The following is a 15864-nucleotide window of genomic DNA, read 5'->3' as shown; positions in this document are numbered from 1 at the left end:
TTCTTATTAGTGGAGGAAAACACATTGCCATCACTGACTGACATTTTCATAGTAAAATCATTATGGAAGCAGTGGGATTCGGACCCACACCTCCAGAGAGACTGGAACCTAAATCCAGTGCCTTAGACCGCTCGCCCTTGCTACCCCATGGATACTTTTGACTCAAAGCTCAGAGTTCTGGATCATATAGTTAAGATTACAAGAAAAAATTGTGTAGTTATAAATCAATACTTGAAAAGAAGTGTCATGTTAAAAGTGTTTAAAATACAAAAATTTAAAAAAGGTACAAAATTAGCAGACAATATTAATTAGAAAGGATTTTTTATTATTGACTTGCTGTTTAGTGGAGAAAAACACTTTGACATCAATGACAGTCGTTTTATCTTGAAAATAATTATGACAGCAGTGGAATTTGAACCCATGCCTCCAAACAGACTGAAACTTTAATGCAGCATCTTAGACCGCTCAGCCACATTTCTGCCTTGACTCCATAGCTCATAGTTTATAATTTTACATATTATTTTTACATTTTGAGAAGACTCTTGAAATTATGATAAACTGTTTTAAAATCTAGGGCAGATGATGAACTTTTTAACCTACCAATATTTTATTTTAGCAGCTTAGTGGCCTTAGACCGCTCGGCCATGGTACCAAATGAACACTCTTAGCTCACAGATCTGGGCCATATAGCTCAGATTACAGTACAAACATTTTTTTTGTTTTAAATAAATACATAAAAAGAAGTGTCATACCAAAAGTGTTTAAGTTATGTACAAAATGTTTTGGAAGGTTATAAAAGTACATAAATTGACATAAAATATTAATGAGAAAGGATTTTTTTATTATTCATTTGCTGTTTAGTAAAGAAAATCACTTTGACATCAATTACTTATTTTTTCTTAGGAAAAATAATTATGGCGGAAGTAGGTTTTGATCCAAAGCCTCCAAAGAAACTGGAACCTTAATCCAGTGCCTTAGACACTGCTGATTTTTAGCTCATGCATCTGGATCATATCAATCAGCTATTGAGGAGAAAAGTCTTTATTATTATTGTTTTTCTTATTAGTGGAGAAAAACATTTTGTCATCACTGACTGATGTTTTCATAGTAAAATCATTATGGCAGCAATGGGATTTGAACCCACTCCTCCAGAGAGACTGGATCCTAAATCCAGCGCCTTAGACCGCTCAGCCATGCTACCACATGGACCTGTCTGACTGAAAGCTCACAGTTCTGGATCATACAGTTGAGATTACAGGAAAAAAATGTGTTGTTTTAAATCAGTACTTGAAAAGAAGTGTCATGTTACAAGTATTTAAAATACAAAAAGTTAAGGAAGCATGATAAAGGTACAAAATTAGTATACAATATTAATGAGTAAGGATTTTTTTTATTATTGATTTGCTGTTTAGTAGAGTAAAACAGTTTGACATCAATGAATGTCATTTTCTCTTGAAAATAATTATGGCAGCAGTTGGATTTGAACCCACGCCTCCAAAGAGACTGGAGCCTTAATCCAGTGCCTTAGACCACTCGGCCATGCTACCACATATCTATTTTGGCTCCAAAGGTCATAGTTTATTATTTTACATATTATTTTTAAAGTTTGAGAAGACTCTTGAAATTGTGATAAACTGTTTTAAAATCTAGGACAGATGATGAACTTTTCAACCTTCCAATATTTTACTTTAGCAACTTAGTGGCCTTAGACCGCTCGGCCATGGTACCACATGGACACTCTTAGCTCACAGATCTGGGTCATATAGCTCAGGTTACAGTAAAAACATTTTTTTAAATCAATATTTAAAAAGAAGTGTAATGCAAATAGTGTTTAAATTATGTACAAAACGTTTTGGAAGGTTAAAAAAGTACATAAATTGACATAAAATATCAATGAGAAAGGATATTTTTATTATTGATTTGCTGTTTAGTAGAGAAAAAACACTGACATCAATTACTTATTTTTTCTCAGGGAAAATAATTATGGCGGCAGTAGGTTTTGAACCAATTCCTCCAAAGAATCTGGAACCTTAATCCAGCACCTTAGACACTGCTGATTTTTAGCTAATGCATCTGGATCATATTGATCAGATATTGAGGAGAAAGGACTTTATTATTATTGATTTTCTTATTAGTGGAGAAAAACACATTGCCATCACTGACTGACATTTTCATAGTAAAATCATTATGGAAGCAGTGGGATTCGGACCCACGCCTCCAGAGAGACTGGAACCTAAATCCAGTGCCTTAGACCGCTCGCCCTTGCTACCCCATGGATACTTTTGACTCAAAGCTCAGAGTTCTGGATCATATAGTTAAGATTACAAGAAAAAATTGTGTAGTTATAAATCAATACTTGAAAAGAAGTGTCATGTTAAAAGTGTTTAAAATACAAAAATTTCAAAAAGGTACAAAATTAACAGACAATATTAATTAGAAAGGATTTTTTATTATTGACTTGCTGTTTAGTGGAGAAAAACACTTTGACATCAATGACAGTCGTTTTATCTTGAAAATAATTATGACAGCAGTGGAATTTGAACCCATGCCTCCAAACAGACTGGAGCCTTAATGCAGCATCTTAGACCGCTCAGCCACATTTCTACCTTGACTCCATAGCTCATAGTTTATAATTTTACATATTATTTTTACATTTTGAGAAGACTCTTGAAATTATGATAAACTGTTTTAAAATCTAGGGCAGATGATGAACTTTTTAACCTACCAATATTTTATTTTAGCAGCTTAGTGGCCTTAGACCGCTCGGCCATGGTTCCAAATGAACACTCTTAGGTCACAGATCTGGACCATATAGCTCAGATTACAGTACAAACATTTTTTTTTGTTTTAAATAAATACTTAAAAAGAAGTGTCATACCAAAAGTGTTTAAGTTATGTACAAAATGTTTTGGAAGGTTAAAAAAGTACATAAATTGACATAAAATATTAATGAGAAAGGATTTTTTATTATTCATTTGCTGTTTAGTAAAGAAAAACACTTTGACATCAATGACTTATTTTTTCTTAGGAAAAATAATTATGGCGGCAGTAGGTTTTGATCCAAAACATCCAAAGAAACTGGAACCTTAATCCAGCACCTTAGACACTGCTGATTTTTAGCTCATGCATCTGGATCATATCAATCAGCTATTGAGGAGAAAAGTCTTTATTATTATTGTTTTTCTTATTAGTGGAGAAAAACATTTTGTCATCACTGACTGATGTTTTCATAGTAAAATCATTATGGCAGCAGTGGGATTTGAACCCACGCCTCCAGAGAGACTGGAGCCTAAATCCAGCGCCTTAGACCGCTCGGCCATGCTACCACATGGACCTGTCTGACTGAAAGCTCACAGTTCTGGATCATACAGTTGAGATTACAGGAAAAAAATGTGTTGTTTTAAATCAATACTTGAAAAGAAGTGTCATGTTACAAGTATTTAAAATACAAAAAGTTAAGGAAGCATAAAAAAGGTACACAATTAGTAGTCAATATTAATGAGTAAGGATTTTTTATTATAGAATGTCATTTTCTCTTGAAAATAATTATGGCAGCAGTTGGATTTGAACCCACGCCTCCAAAGAGACTGGAGCCTTAATCCAGCGCCTTAGACCGCTCGGCCATGCTACCACATATCTATTTTGGCTCCAAAGGTCATAGTGTATTATTTTACATATTATTTTTAAAGTTTGAGAAGACTCTTGAAATTATGATAAACTGTTTTAAAATCTTGGACAGATGATGAACTTTTCAACCTTCCAATATTTTACTTTAGCAACTTAGTGGCCTTAGACAGCTCGGCCATGGTACCACAGGTCTGGGTCATATAGCTCAGGTTACAGTAAAAACATTTTTTTATATCAATATTTAAAAAGAAGTGTAATGCAAAAAGTGTTTAAATTATGTACAAAACGTTTTGGAAGGTTCAAAAAGTACATAAATTGACATAAAATATCAATGAGAAAGGATATTTTTATTATTCTTTTGCTGTTTAGTAGAGAAAAAACACTTTGACATCAATTACTTATTTTTTCTCTGGGAAAATAATTATGGCGGCAGTAGGTTTTGAACCAATTCCTCCAAAGAATCTGGAACCTTAATCCAGCACCTTAGACACTGCTGATTTTTAGCTAATGCATCTGGATCATATTGATCAGATGATGAGGAGAAAGGACTTTATTATTATTGATTTTCTTATTAGTGGAGAAAAACACATTGCCAACACTGACTGACATTTTCATAGTAAAATCATTACGGAAGCAGTGGGATTCAGACCCACGCCTCCAGAAAGACTGGAGCCTAAATCCAGCGCCTTAGACAGCTCAGCCATGCTACCACATGGACCTGTCTGACTGAAAGCTCACAGTTCTGGATCATACAGTTGAGATTACAGGAAAAAAATGTGTTGTTTTAAATCAATACTTGAAAAGAAGTGTCATGTTACAAGTATTTAAAATACAAAAAGTTAAGGAAGCATGAAAAAGGTACAAAATTAGTATACAGTATTAATGAGTAAGGATTGTTTTTATTATTGATTTGCTGTTTAGTAGAGTAAAACAGTTTGACATCAATGAATGTCATTTTCTCTTGAAAATAATTATGGCAGCAGTTGGATTTGAACCCACACCTCCAAAGAGACTGGAGTCTTAATCCAGCGCCTTAGACCGCTCGGCCATGCTACCACATATCTATTTTGGCTCCAAAGGTCATAGTTTATTATTTTACATATTATTTTTAAAGTTTGAGAAGACTCTTGAAATTGTGATAAACTGTTTTAAAATCTAGGACAGATGATGAACTTTTCAACCTTCCAATATTTTACTTTAGCAACTTAGTGGCCTTAGACCGCCCGGCCATGGTACCACATGGACACTCTTAGCTCACAGATCTGGGTCATATAGCTCAGGTTACAGTAAAAACATTTTTTTAAATCAATATTTAAAAAGAAGTGTAATGCAAAAAGTGTTTAAATTATGTACAAAACGTTTTGGAAGGTTAAAAAAGTACATAAATTGACAAAATATCAATGAGAAAGGATATTTTTATTATTGATTTGCTGTTTAGTAGAGAAAAAACACTTTGACATCAATTACTTATTTTTTCTCAGGGAAAATAATTATGGCGGCAGTAGGTTTTGAACCAATTCCTCCAAAGAATCTGGAACTTTAATCCAGCACCTTAGACACTGCTGATTTTTAGCTAATGCATCTGGATCATATTGATCAGATGTTGAGGAGAAAGGACTTTATTATTATTGATTTTCTTATTAGTGGAGAAAAACACATTGCCATCACTGACTGACATTTTCATAGTAAAATCATTATGGAAGCAGTGGGATTCGGACCCACGCCTCCAGAGAGACTGGAACCTAAATCCAGTGCCTTAGACCGCTCGCCCTTGCTACCCCATGGATACTTTTGACTCAAAGCTCAGAGTTCTGGATCATATATTTAAGATTACAAGAAAAAATTGTGTAGTTATAAATCAATACTTGAAAAGAAGTGTCATGTTAAAAGTGTTTAAAATACAAAAATTTAAAAAAGGTACAAAATTAACAGACAATATTAATTAGAAAGGATTTTTTATTATTGACTTGCTGTATAGTGGAGAAAAACACTTTGACATCAATGACAGTCGTTTTATCTTTAAAAGAAGATTTATACAATACCAGAGTTGCGCAGTAAAACAAAAGAAGCCGCCCAGACACACTGTTCAGTTAGGGACAAAACACCAATTCCCAATAAAGCATGAAGAGAAAAATGGTGAACAAAGTGTCGCTGGCGCTAGATCCGTATGGATGTGTGAGGAACCCCAATATAGGGGTTCTGTATCCCTGAATGGGGATTTAATCCTTCAAATGATAGGTAGTAACTCAATAACAATGGATATAAAACTTGTGCTGTTTTTCTTTATAAACCACAAAAAGTATTCTCACCCTTTTACTGTGGTGCGGTGGGCTAGCTTATGAAATAAGCTGGTATGGTCCTGGGCTGAATCAGCCTAGCACCACCGCAGAAGATTCTTTATAAAGAAAAACAGCACAAGTCACCTTCTTGGATTGTCCATGGTTACCATGCACGTTCAGTATTCACGTATTGTATGTTTTTAACAATAAATATTTATATGTGTTTTATATCCATTGTTATTGAGTTACTACCTATCATTTGAAGGATTAAATCCCCATTCAGGGATACAGAACCCCTATATTGGGGTTCCTCACACATCCATACGGATCTAGCGCCAGCGACACTTTGTTCACCATTCAGTCGTTTTATCTTGAAAATAATTATGACAGCAGTGGAATTTGAACCCATGCCTCCAAACAGACTGGAGCCTTAATGCAGCATCTTAGACCGCTCAGCCACATTTCTACCTTGACTCCATAGCTCATATTTTATCATTTTACATATTATTTTTACATTTTGAGAAGACTCTTGAAATTATGATAAACTGTTTTAAAATCTAGGGCAGATGATGAACTTTTTAACCTACCAATATTTTATTTTAGCAGCTTAGTGGCCTTAGACCGCTCGGCCATGGTACCAAATGAACACTCTTAGCTCAAAGATCTGGGCCATATAGCTCAGATTACAGTACAAACATTTTTTTTGTTTTAAATAAATACTTAAAAAGAAGTGTCATACCAAAAGTGTTTAAGTTATGTACAAAATATTTTGGAAGGTTAAAAAAGTACATAAATTGACATAAAATATTAATGAGAAAGGATTTTTTTATTATTCATTTGCTGTTAGTAAAGAAAAACACTTTGACATCAATGACTTATTTTTTCTTAGGAAAAATAATTATGGCGGCAGTAGGTTTTGATCGAAAGCCTCCAAAGAAACTGGAACCTTAATCCAGCGTCTTAGACACTGCTGATTTTTAGCTCATGCATCTGGATCATATCAACCAGCTATTGAGGAGAAAAGTCTTTATTATTATTGTTTTTCTTATTAGTGGAGAAAAATATTTTGTCATCACTGACTGATGTTTTCATAGTAAAATCATTATGGCAGCAGGGGGATTTGTACCCACGCCTCCAGAGAGACTGGAGCCTAAATCCAGCACCTTAGACCACTCGGCCATGCTACCACATGGTCCTGTTTGACTGAAAGCTCACAGTTCTGGATCATACAGTTGAGATTATAGGGAAAAAATGTGTTGTTTTAAATCAATACTTGAAAAGAAGTGTCATGTTACAAGTATTTAAAATACAAAAAGTTAAGGAAGCATAAAAAAGGTAGTCAATATTAATGAGTAAGGATTTTTTATTATTGATTTGCTGTTTAGTAGAGTAAAACAATTTGACATCAATGAATGTAATTTTCTCTTGAAAATAATTGTGTCAGCAGTGGGATTTGAACCACGCCTCCAAAGAGACTGGAGCCTTAATCCAGCGTCTTAGACCGCTCGGCCATGCTACCACATATCTATTTTGGCTCCAAAGGTCATAGTTTATTATGTTACATACTATTTTTAAAGTTTGAGAAGACTCTTGAAATTGTGATAAACTGTTTTAAAATCTAGGACAGATGATGAACTTTTCAACCTTCCAATATTTTACTTTAGCAACTTAGTGGCCTTAGACCGCTCGGCCATGGTACCACATGGACACTCTTAGCTCACAGATCTGGGTCATATAGCTCAGGTTACAGTAAAAACATTTTTTTAAATCAATATTTAAAAAGAAGTGTAATGCAAAAAGTGTTTAAATTATGTACAAAACGTTTTGGAAGGTTAAAAAAGTACATAAATTGACATAAAATATCAATGAGAAAGGATATTTTTTTTATTGATTTGCTGTTTAGTAGAGAAAAAACACTTTGACATCAATTACTTATTTTTTATCAGGGAAAATAATTATGGCGGCAGTAGGTTTTGAACCAATTCCTCCAAAGAATCTGGAACCTTAATCCAGCACCTTAGACACTGCTGATTTTTAGCTAATGCATCTGGATCATATTGATCAGATGTTGGGGAGAAAGGACTTTATTATTATTGATTTTCTTATTAGTGGAGAAAAACACATTGCCATCACTGACTGACATTTTCATAGTAAAATCATTATGGAAGCAGTGGGATTCGGACCCACGCCTCCAGAGAGACTGGAACCTAAATCCAGTGCCTTAGACCGCTCGCCCTTGCTACCCCATGGATACTTTTGACTCAAAGCTCAGAGTTCTGGATCATATAGTTAAGATTACAAGAAAAAATTGTGTAGTTATAAATCAATACTTGAAAAGAAGTGTCATGTTAAAAGTGTTTAAAATACAAAAATTTAAAAAAGGTACAAAATTAGCAGACAATATTAATTAGAAAGGATTTTTTATTATTGACTTGCTGTTTAGTGGAGAAAAACACTTTGACATCAATGACAGTCGTTTTATCTAGAAAATAATTATGACAGCAGTGGAATTTGAACCCATGCCTCCAAACAGACTGAAACTTTAATGCAGCATCTTAGACCGCTCAGCCACATTTCTGCCTTGACTCCATAGCTCATAGTTTATAATTTTACATATTATTTTTACATTTTGAGAAGACTCTTGAAATTATGATAAACTGTTTTAAAATCTAGGGCAGATGATGAACTTTTTAACCTACCAATATTTTATTTTAGCAGCTTAGTGGCCTTAGACCGCTCGGCCATGGTACCAAATGAACACTCTTAGCTCACAGATCTGGGCCATATAGCTCAGATTACAGTACAAACATTTTTTTTGTTTTAAATAAATACATAAAAAGAAGTGTCATACCAAAAGTGTTTAAGTTATGTACAAAATGTTTTGGAAGGTTATAAAAGTACATAAATTGACATAAAATATTAATGAGAAAGGATTTTTTTATTATTCATTTGCTGTTTAGTAAAGAAAAACACTTTGACATCAATTACTTATTTTTTCTTAGGAAAAATAATTATGGCGGAAGTAGGTTTTGATCCAAAGCCTCCAAAGAAACTGGAACCTTAATCCAGTGCCTTAGACACTGCTGATTTTTAGCTCATGCATCTGGATCATATCAATCAGCTATTGAGGAGAAAAGTCTTTATTATTATTGTTTTTCTTATTAGTGGAGAAAAACATTTTGTCATCACTGACTGATGTTTTCATAGTAAAATCATTATGGCAGCAATGGGATTTGAACCCACTCCTCCAGAGAGACTGAATCCTAAATCCAGCGCCTTAGACCGCTCAGCCATGCTACCACATGGACCTGTCTGACTGAAAGCTCACAGTTCTGGATCATACAGTTGAGATTACAGGAAAAAAAATGTGTTGTTTTAAATCAATACTTGAAAAGAAGTGTCATGTTACAAGTATTTAAAATACAAAAAGTTAAGGAAGCATGATAAAGGTACAAAATTAGTATACAATATTAATGAGTAAGGATTTTTTTTATTATTGATTTGCTGTTTAGTAGAGTAAAACAGTTTGACATCAATGAATGTCATTTTCTCTTGAAAATAATTATGGCAGCAGTTGGATTTGAACCCACGCCTCCAAAGAGACTGGAGCCTTATTCCAGCGCCTTAGACCACTCGGCCATGCTACCACATATCTATTTTGGCTCCAAAGGTCATAGTTTATTATTTTACATATTATTTTTAAAGTTTGAGAAGACTCTTGAAATTGTGATAAACTGTTTTAAAATCTAGGACAGATGATGAACTTTTCAACCTTCCAATATTTTACTTTAGCAACTTAGTGGCCTTAGACCGCTCGGCCATGGTACCACATGGACACTCTTAGCTCACAGATCTGGGTCATATAGCTCAGGTTACAGTAAAAACATTTTTTTAAATCAATATTTAAAAAGAAGTGTAATGCAAATAGTGTTTAAATTATGTACAAAACGTTTTGGAAGGTTAAAAAAGTACATAAATTGACATAAAATATCAATGAGAAAGGATATTTTTATTATTGATTTGCTGTTTAGTAGAGAAAAAACACTTTGACATCAATTACTTGTTTTTTCTCAGGGAAAATAATTATGGCGGCAGTAGGTTTTGAACCAATTCCTCCAAAGAATCTGGAACCTTAATCCAGCACCTTAGACACTGCTGATTTTTAGCTAATGCATCTGGATCATATTGATCAGATATTGAGGAGAAAGGACTTTATTATTATTGATTTTCTTATTAGTGGAGAAAAACACATTGCCATCACTGACTGACATTTTCATAGTAAAATCATTATGGAAGCAGTGGGATTCGGACCCACGCCTCCAGAGAGACTGGAACCTAAATCCAGTGCCTTAGACCGCTCGCCCTTGCTACCCCATGGATACTTTTGACTCAAAGCTCAGAGTTCTGGATCATATAGTTAAGATTACAAGAAAAAATTGTGTAGTTATAAATCAATACTTGAAAAGAAGTGTCATGTTAAAAGTGTTTAAAATACAAAAATTTCAAAAAGGTACAAAATTAACAGACAATATTAATTAGAAAGGATTTTTTATTATTGACTTGCTGTTTAGTGGAGAAAAACACTTTGACATCAATGACAGTCGTTTTATCTTGAAAATAATTATGACAGCAGTGGAATTTGAACCCATGCCTCCAAACAGACTGGAGCCTTAATGCAGCATCTTAGACCGCTCAGCCACATTTCTACCTTGACTCCATAGTTCATAGTTTATAATTTTACATATTATTTTTACATTTTGAGAAGACTCTTGAAATTATGATAAACTGTTTTAAAATCTAGGGCAGATGATGAACTTTTTAACCTACCAATATTTTATTTTAGCAGCTTAGTGGCCTTAGACCGCTCGGCCATGGTTCCAAATGAACACTCTTAGGTCACAGATCTGGACCATATAGCTCAGATTACAGTACAAACATTTTTTTTTGTTTTAAATAAATACTTAAAAAGAAGTGTCATACCAAAAGTGTTTAAGTTATGTACAAAATGTTTTGGAAGGTTAAAAAAGTACATAAATTGACATAAAATATTAATGAGAAAGGATTTTTTTATTATTCATTTGCTGTTTAGTAAAGAAAAACACTTTGACATCAATGACTTATTTTTTCTTAGGAAAAATAATTATGGCGGCAGTAGGTTTTGATCCAAAACATCCAAAGAAACTGGAACCTTAATCCAGCACCTTAGACACTGCTGATTTTTAGCTCATGCATCTGGATCATATCAATCAGCTATTGAGGAGAAAAGTCTTTATTATTATTGTTTTTCTTATTAGTGGAGAAAAACATTTTGTCATCACTGACTGATGTTTTCATAGTAAAATCATTATGGCAGCAGTGGGATTTGAACCCACGCCTCCAGAGAGACTGGAGCCTAAATCCAGCGCCTTAGACTGCTCGGCCATGCTACCACATGGACCTGTCTGACTGAAAGCTCACAGTTCTGGATCATACAGTTGAGATTACAGGAAAAAAATGTGTTGTTTTAAATCAATACTTGAAAAGAAGTGTCATGTTACAAGTATTTAAAATACAAAAAGTTAAGGAAGCATAAAAAAGGTACACAATTAGTAGTCAATATTAATGAGTAAGGATTTTTTATTATAGAATGTCATTTTCTCTTGAAAATAATTATGGCAGCAGTTGGATTTGAACCCACGCCTCCAAAGAGACTGGAGTCTTAATCCAGCGCCTTAGACCGCTCGGCCATGCTACCACATATCTATTTTGGCTCCAAAGGTCATAGTGTATTATTTTACATATTATTTTTAAAGTTTGAGAAGACTCTTGAAATTATGATAAACTGTTTTAAAATCTAGGACAGATGATGAACTTTTCAACCTTCCAATATTTTACTTTAGCAACTTAGTGGCCTTAGACAGCTCGGCCATGGTACCACAGGTCTGGGTCATATAGCTCAGGTTACAGTAAAAACATTTTTTTATATCAATATTTAAAAAGAAGTGTAATGCAAAAAGTGTTTAAATTATGTACAAAACGTTTTGGAAGGTTCAAAAAGTACATAAATTGACATAAAATATCAATGAGAAAGGATATTTTTATTATTCTTTTGCTGTTTAGTAGAGAAAAAACACTTTGACATCAATTACTTATTTTTTCTCTGGGAAAATAATTATGGCGGCAGTAGGTTTTGAACCAATTCCTCCAAAGAATCTGGAACCTTAATCCAGCACCTTAGACACTGCTGATTTTTAGCTAATGCATCTGGATCATATTGATCAGATGATGAGGAGAAAGGACTTTATTATTATTGATTTTCTTATTAGTGGAGAAAAACACATTGCCAACACTGACTGACATTTTCATAGTAAAATCATTACGGAAGCAGTGGGATTCAGACCCACGCCTCCAGAAAGACTGGAGCCTAAATCCAGCGCCTTAGACAGCTCAGCCATGCTACCACATGGACCTGTCTGACTGAAAGCTCACAGTTCTGGATCATACAGTTGAGATTACAGGAAAAAAATGTGTTGTTTTAAATCAATACTTGAAAAGAAGTGTCATGTTACAAGTATTTAAAATACAAAAAGTTAAGGAAGCATGAAAAAGGTACAAAATTAGTATACAGTATTAATGAGTAAGGATTGTTTTTATTATTGATTTGCTGTTTAGTAGAGTAAAACAGTTTGACATCAATGAATGTCATTTTCTCTTGAAAATAATTATGGCAGCAGTTGGATTTGAACCCACACCTCCAAAGAGACTGGAGTCTTAATCCAGCGCCTTAGACCGCTCGGCCATGCTACCACATATCTATTTGGCTCCAAAGGTCATAGTTTATTATTTTACATATTATTTTTAAAGTTTGAGAAGACTCTTGAAATTGTGATAAACTGTTTTAAAATCTAGGACAGATGATGAACTTTTCAACCTTCCAATATTTTACTTTAGCAACTTAGTGGCCTTAGACCGCCCGGCCATGGTACCACATGGACACTCTTAGCTCACAGATCTGGGTCATATAGCTCAGGTTACAGTAAAAACATTTTTTTAAATCAATATTTAAAAAGAAGTGTAATGCAAAAAGTGTTTAAATTAGGTACAAAACGTTTTGGAAGGTTAAAAAAGTACATAAATTGACAAAATATCAATGAGAAAGGATATTTTTATTATTGATTTGCTGTTTAGTAGAGAAAAAACACTTTGACATCAATTACTTATTTTTTTCTCAGGGAAAATAATTATGGCGGCAGTAGGTTTTGAACCAATTCCTCCAAAGAATCTGGAACTTTAATCCAGCACCTTAGACACTGCTGATTTTTAGCTAATGCATCTGGATCATATTGATCAGATGTTGAGGAGAAAGGACTTTATTATTATTGATTTTCTTATTAGTGGAGAAAAACACATTGCCATCACTGACTGACATTTTCATAGTAAAATCATTATGGAAGCAGTGGGATTCGGACCCACGCCTCCAGAGAGACTGGAACCTAAATCCAGTGCCTTAGACCGCTCGCCCTTGCTACCCCATGGATACTTTTGACTCAAAGCTCAGAGTTCTGGATCATATATTTAAGATTACAAGAAAAAATTGTGTAGTTATAAATCAATACTTGAAAAGAAGTGTCATGTTAAAAGTGTTTAAAATACAAAAATTTAAAAAAGGTACAAAATTAACAGACAATATTAATTAGAAAGGATTTTTTATTATTGACTTGCTGTATAGTGGAGAAAAACACTTTGACATCAATGACAGTCGTTTTATCTTTAAAAGAAGATTTATACAATACCAGAGTTGCGCAGTAAAACAAAAGAAGCCGCCCAGACACACTGTTCAGTTAGGGACAAAACACCAATTCCCAATAAAGCATGAAGAGAAAAATGGTGAACAAAGTGTCGCTGGCGCTAGATCCGTATGGATGTGTGAGGAACCCCAATATAGGGGTTCTGTATCCCTGAATGGGGATTTAATCCTTCAAATGATAGGTAGTAACTCAATAACAATGGATATAAAACTTGTGCTGTTTTTCTTTATAAACCACAAAAAGTATTCTCACCCTTTTACTGTGGTGCGGTGGGCTAGCTTATGAAATAAGCTGGTATGGTCCTGGGCTGAATCAGCCTAGCACCACCGCAGAAGATTCTTTATAAAGAAAAACAGCACAAGTCACCTTCTTGGATTGTCCATGGTTACCATGCACGTTCAGTATTCACGTATTGTATGTTTTTAACAATAAATATTTATATGTGTTTTATATCCATTGTTATTGAGTTACTACCTATCATTTGAAGGATTAAATCCCCATTCAGGGATACAGAACCCCTATATTGGGGTTCCTCACACATCCATACGGATCTAGCGCCAGCGACACTTTGTTCACCATTCAGTCGTTTTATCTTGAAAATAATTATGACAGCAGTGGAATTTGAACCCATGCCTCCAAACAGACTGGAGCCTTAATGCAGCATCTTAGACCGCTCAGCCACATTTCTACCTTGACTCCATAGCTCATAGTTTATCATTTTACATATTATTTTTACATTTTGAGAAGACTCTTGAAATTATGATAAACTGTTTTAAAATCTAGGGCAGATGATGAACTTTTTAACCTACCAATATTTTATTTTAGCAGCTTAGTGGCCTTAGACCGCTCGGCCATGGTACCAAATGAACACTCTTAGCTCAAAGATCTGGGCCATATAGCTCAGATTACAGTACAAACATTTTTTTTGTTTTAAATAAATACTTAAAAAGAAGTGTCATACCAAAAGTGTTTAAGTTATGTACAAAATATTTTGGAAGGTTAAAAAAGTACGTAAATTGACATAAAATATTAATGAGAAAGGATTTTTTTATTATTCATTTGCTGTTTAGTAAAGAAAAACACTTTGACATCAATGACTTATTTTTTCTTAGGAAAAATAATTATGGCGGCAGTAGGTTTTGATCCAAAGCATCCAAAGAAACTGGAACCTTAATCCAGCGCCTTAGACACTGCTGATTTTTAGCTCATGCATCTGGATCATATCAATCAGCTATTGAGGAGAAAAGTCTTTATTATTATTGTTTTTCTTATTAGTGGAGAAAAACATTTTGTCATCACTGACTGATGTTTTCATAGTAAAATCATTACAGCAGCAGCGGGATTTGAACTCACGCCTCCAGAGAGACTGGAGCCTAAATCCAGCACCTTAGACCACTCGGCCATGCTACCACATGGACCTGTCTGACTGAAAGCTCACAGTTCTGGATCATACAGTTGAGATTACAGGAAAAAAATGTGTTGTTTTAAATCAATACTTGAAAAGAAGTGTCATGTTACAAGTATTTAAAATACAAAAAGTTAAAGAAGCATGAAAAAGGTACAAAATTAGTAGACAATATTAATGAGTAAGGATTTTTTTATTATTGATTTGCTGTTTAGTAGAGTAAAACAGTTTGACATCAAGGAATGTCATTTTCTCTTGAAAATAATTATGGCAGCAGTGGGATTTGAACCCACACCTCCAAAGAGACTGGAGCCTTAATCCAGCGCCTTAGACCGCTCGGCCATGCTACCACATATCTATTTTGACTCCAAAGGTCATAGTTTATTATTTTACATATTATTTTTAAAGTTTGAGAAGACTCTTGAAATTGTGATAAACTGTTTTAAAATCTAGGACAGATGATGAACTTTTCAACCTTCCAATATTTTACTTTAGCAACTTAGTGGCCTTAGACCGCTCGGCCATGGTACCACATGGACACTCTTAGCTCACAGATCTGGGTCATATAGCTCAGGTTACAGTAAAAACATTTTTTTTAAATCAATATTTAAAAAGAAGTGTAATGCAAATAGTGTTTAAATTATGTACAAAACGTTTTGGAAGGTTAAAAAAGTACATAAATTGACATAAAATATCAATGAGAAAGGATATTTTTATTATTGATTTGCTGTTTAGTAGAGAAAAAACACTTTGACATGAATTACTT

The 15864-nt window shown here is 34.0% G+C and overlaps 13 non-coding genes across 13 annotated transcripts; all 13 read right to left on the bottom strand.

Annotated features, from left to right (window-relative positions):
- Positions 1-1119: 1119 nt before the first annotated feature.
- TRNAL-UAG (transfer RNA leucine (anticodon UAG)) lies at positions 1120-1201 on the bottom strand. Its single transcript has one exon. It is a non-coding gene; the product is annotated as a tRNA-Leu (tRNA).
- Positions 1202-1465: 264 nt separating this feature from the next.
- On the bottom strand, positions 1466-1547 carry TRNAL-AAG (transfer RNA leucine (anticodon AAG)). The gene has a single exon. It is a non-coding gene; the product is annotated as a tRNA-Leu (tRNA).
- Positions 1548-3244: 1697 nt separating this feature from the next.
- On the bottom strand, positions 3245-3326 carry TRNAL-UAG (transfer RNA leucine (anticodon UAG)). Its single transcript has one exon. It is a non-coding gene; the product is annotated as a tRNA-Leu (tRNA).
- A 223-nt stretch (positions 3327-3549) lies between these two features.
- On the bottom strand, positions 3550-3631 carry TRNAL-AAG (transfer RNA leucine (anticodon AAG)). The gene has a single exon. It is a non-coding gene; the product is annotated as a tRNA-Leu (tRNA).
- A 970-nt stretch (positions 3632-4601) lies between these two features.
- On the bottom strand, positions 4602-4683 carry TRNAL-AAG (transfer RNA leucine (anticodon AAG)). Its single transcript has one exon. It is a non-coding gene; the product is annotated as a tRNA-Leu (tRNA).
- Positions 4684-7011: 2328 nt separating this feature from the next.
- Positions 7012-7093, bottom strand: TRNAL-UAG (transfer RNA leucine (anticodon UAG)). Its single transcript has one exon. It is a non-coding gene; the product is annotated as a tRNA-Leu (tRNA).
- Positions 7094-9124: 2031 nt separating this feature from the next.
- On the bottom strand, positions 9125-9206 carry TRNAL-UAG (transfer RNA leucine (anticodon UAG)). The gene has a single exon. It is a non-coding gene; the product is annotated as a tRNA-Leu (tRNA).
- Positions 9207-9471: 265 nt separating this feature from the next.
- Positions 9472-9553, bottom strand: TRNAL-AAG (transfer RNA leucine (anticodon AAG)). Its single transcript has one exon. It is a non-coding gene; the product is annotated as a tRNA-Leu (tRNA).
- A 1700-nt stretch (positions 9554-11253) lies between these two features.
- On the bottom strand, positions 11254-11335 carry TRNAL-UAG (transfer RNA leucine (anticodon UAG)). The gene has a single exon. It is a non-coding gene; the product is annotated as a tRNA-Leu (tRNA).
- A 223-nt stretch (positions 11336-11558) lies between these two features.
- On the bottom strand, positions 11559-11640 carry TRNAL-AAG (transfer RNA leucine (anticodon AAG)). Its single transcript has one exon. It is a non-coding gene; the product is annotated as a tRNA-Leu (tRNA).
- A 970-nt stretch (positions 11641-12610) lies between these two features.
- On the bottom strand, positions 12611-12692 carry TRNAL-AAG (transfer RNA leucine (anticodon AAG)). Its single transcript has one exon. It is a non-coding gene; the product is annotated as a tRNA-Leu (tRNA).
- A 2329-nt stretch (positions 12693-15021) lies between these two features.
- Positions 15022-15103, bottom strand: TRNAL-UAG (transfer RNA leucine (anticodon UAG)). The gene has a single exon. It is a non-coding gene; the product is annotated as a tRNA-Leu (tRNA).
- A 263-nt stretch (positions 15104-15366) lies between these two features.
- Positions 15367-15448, bottom strand: TRNAL-AAG (transfer RNA leucine (anticodon AAG)). The gene has a single exon. It is a non-coding gene; the product is annotated as a tRNA-Leu (tRNA).
- Between the last annotated feature and the right edge of the window lie 416 nt (positions 15449-15864).

This window comes from Pseudophryne corroboree, chromosome 3 (genome assembly GCF_028390025.1).
Source record: "Pseudophryne corroboree isolate aPseCor3 chromosome 3, aPseCor3.hap2, whole genome shotgun sequence".
In the NCBI taxonomy this organism is placed as follows: domain Eukaryota; kingdom Metazoa; phylum Chordata; class Amphibia; order Anura; family Myobatrachidae; genus Pseudophryne; species Pseudophryne corroboree.
The sequence above is the reverse complement of the archived record's forward strand: the minus strand, read 5'-3'. Positions and strand labels throughout refer to the sequence as shown.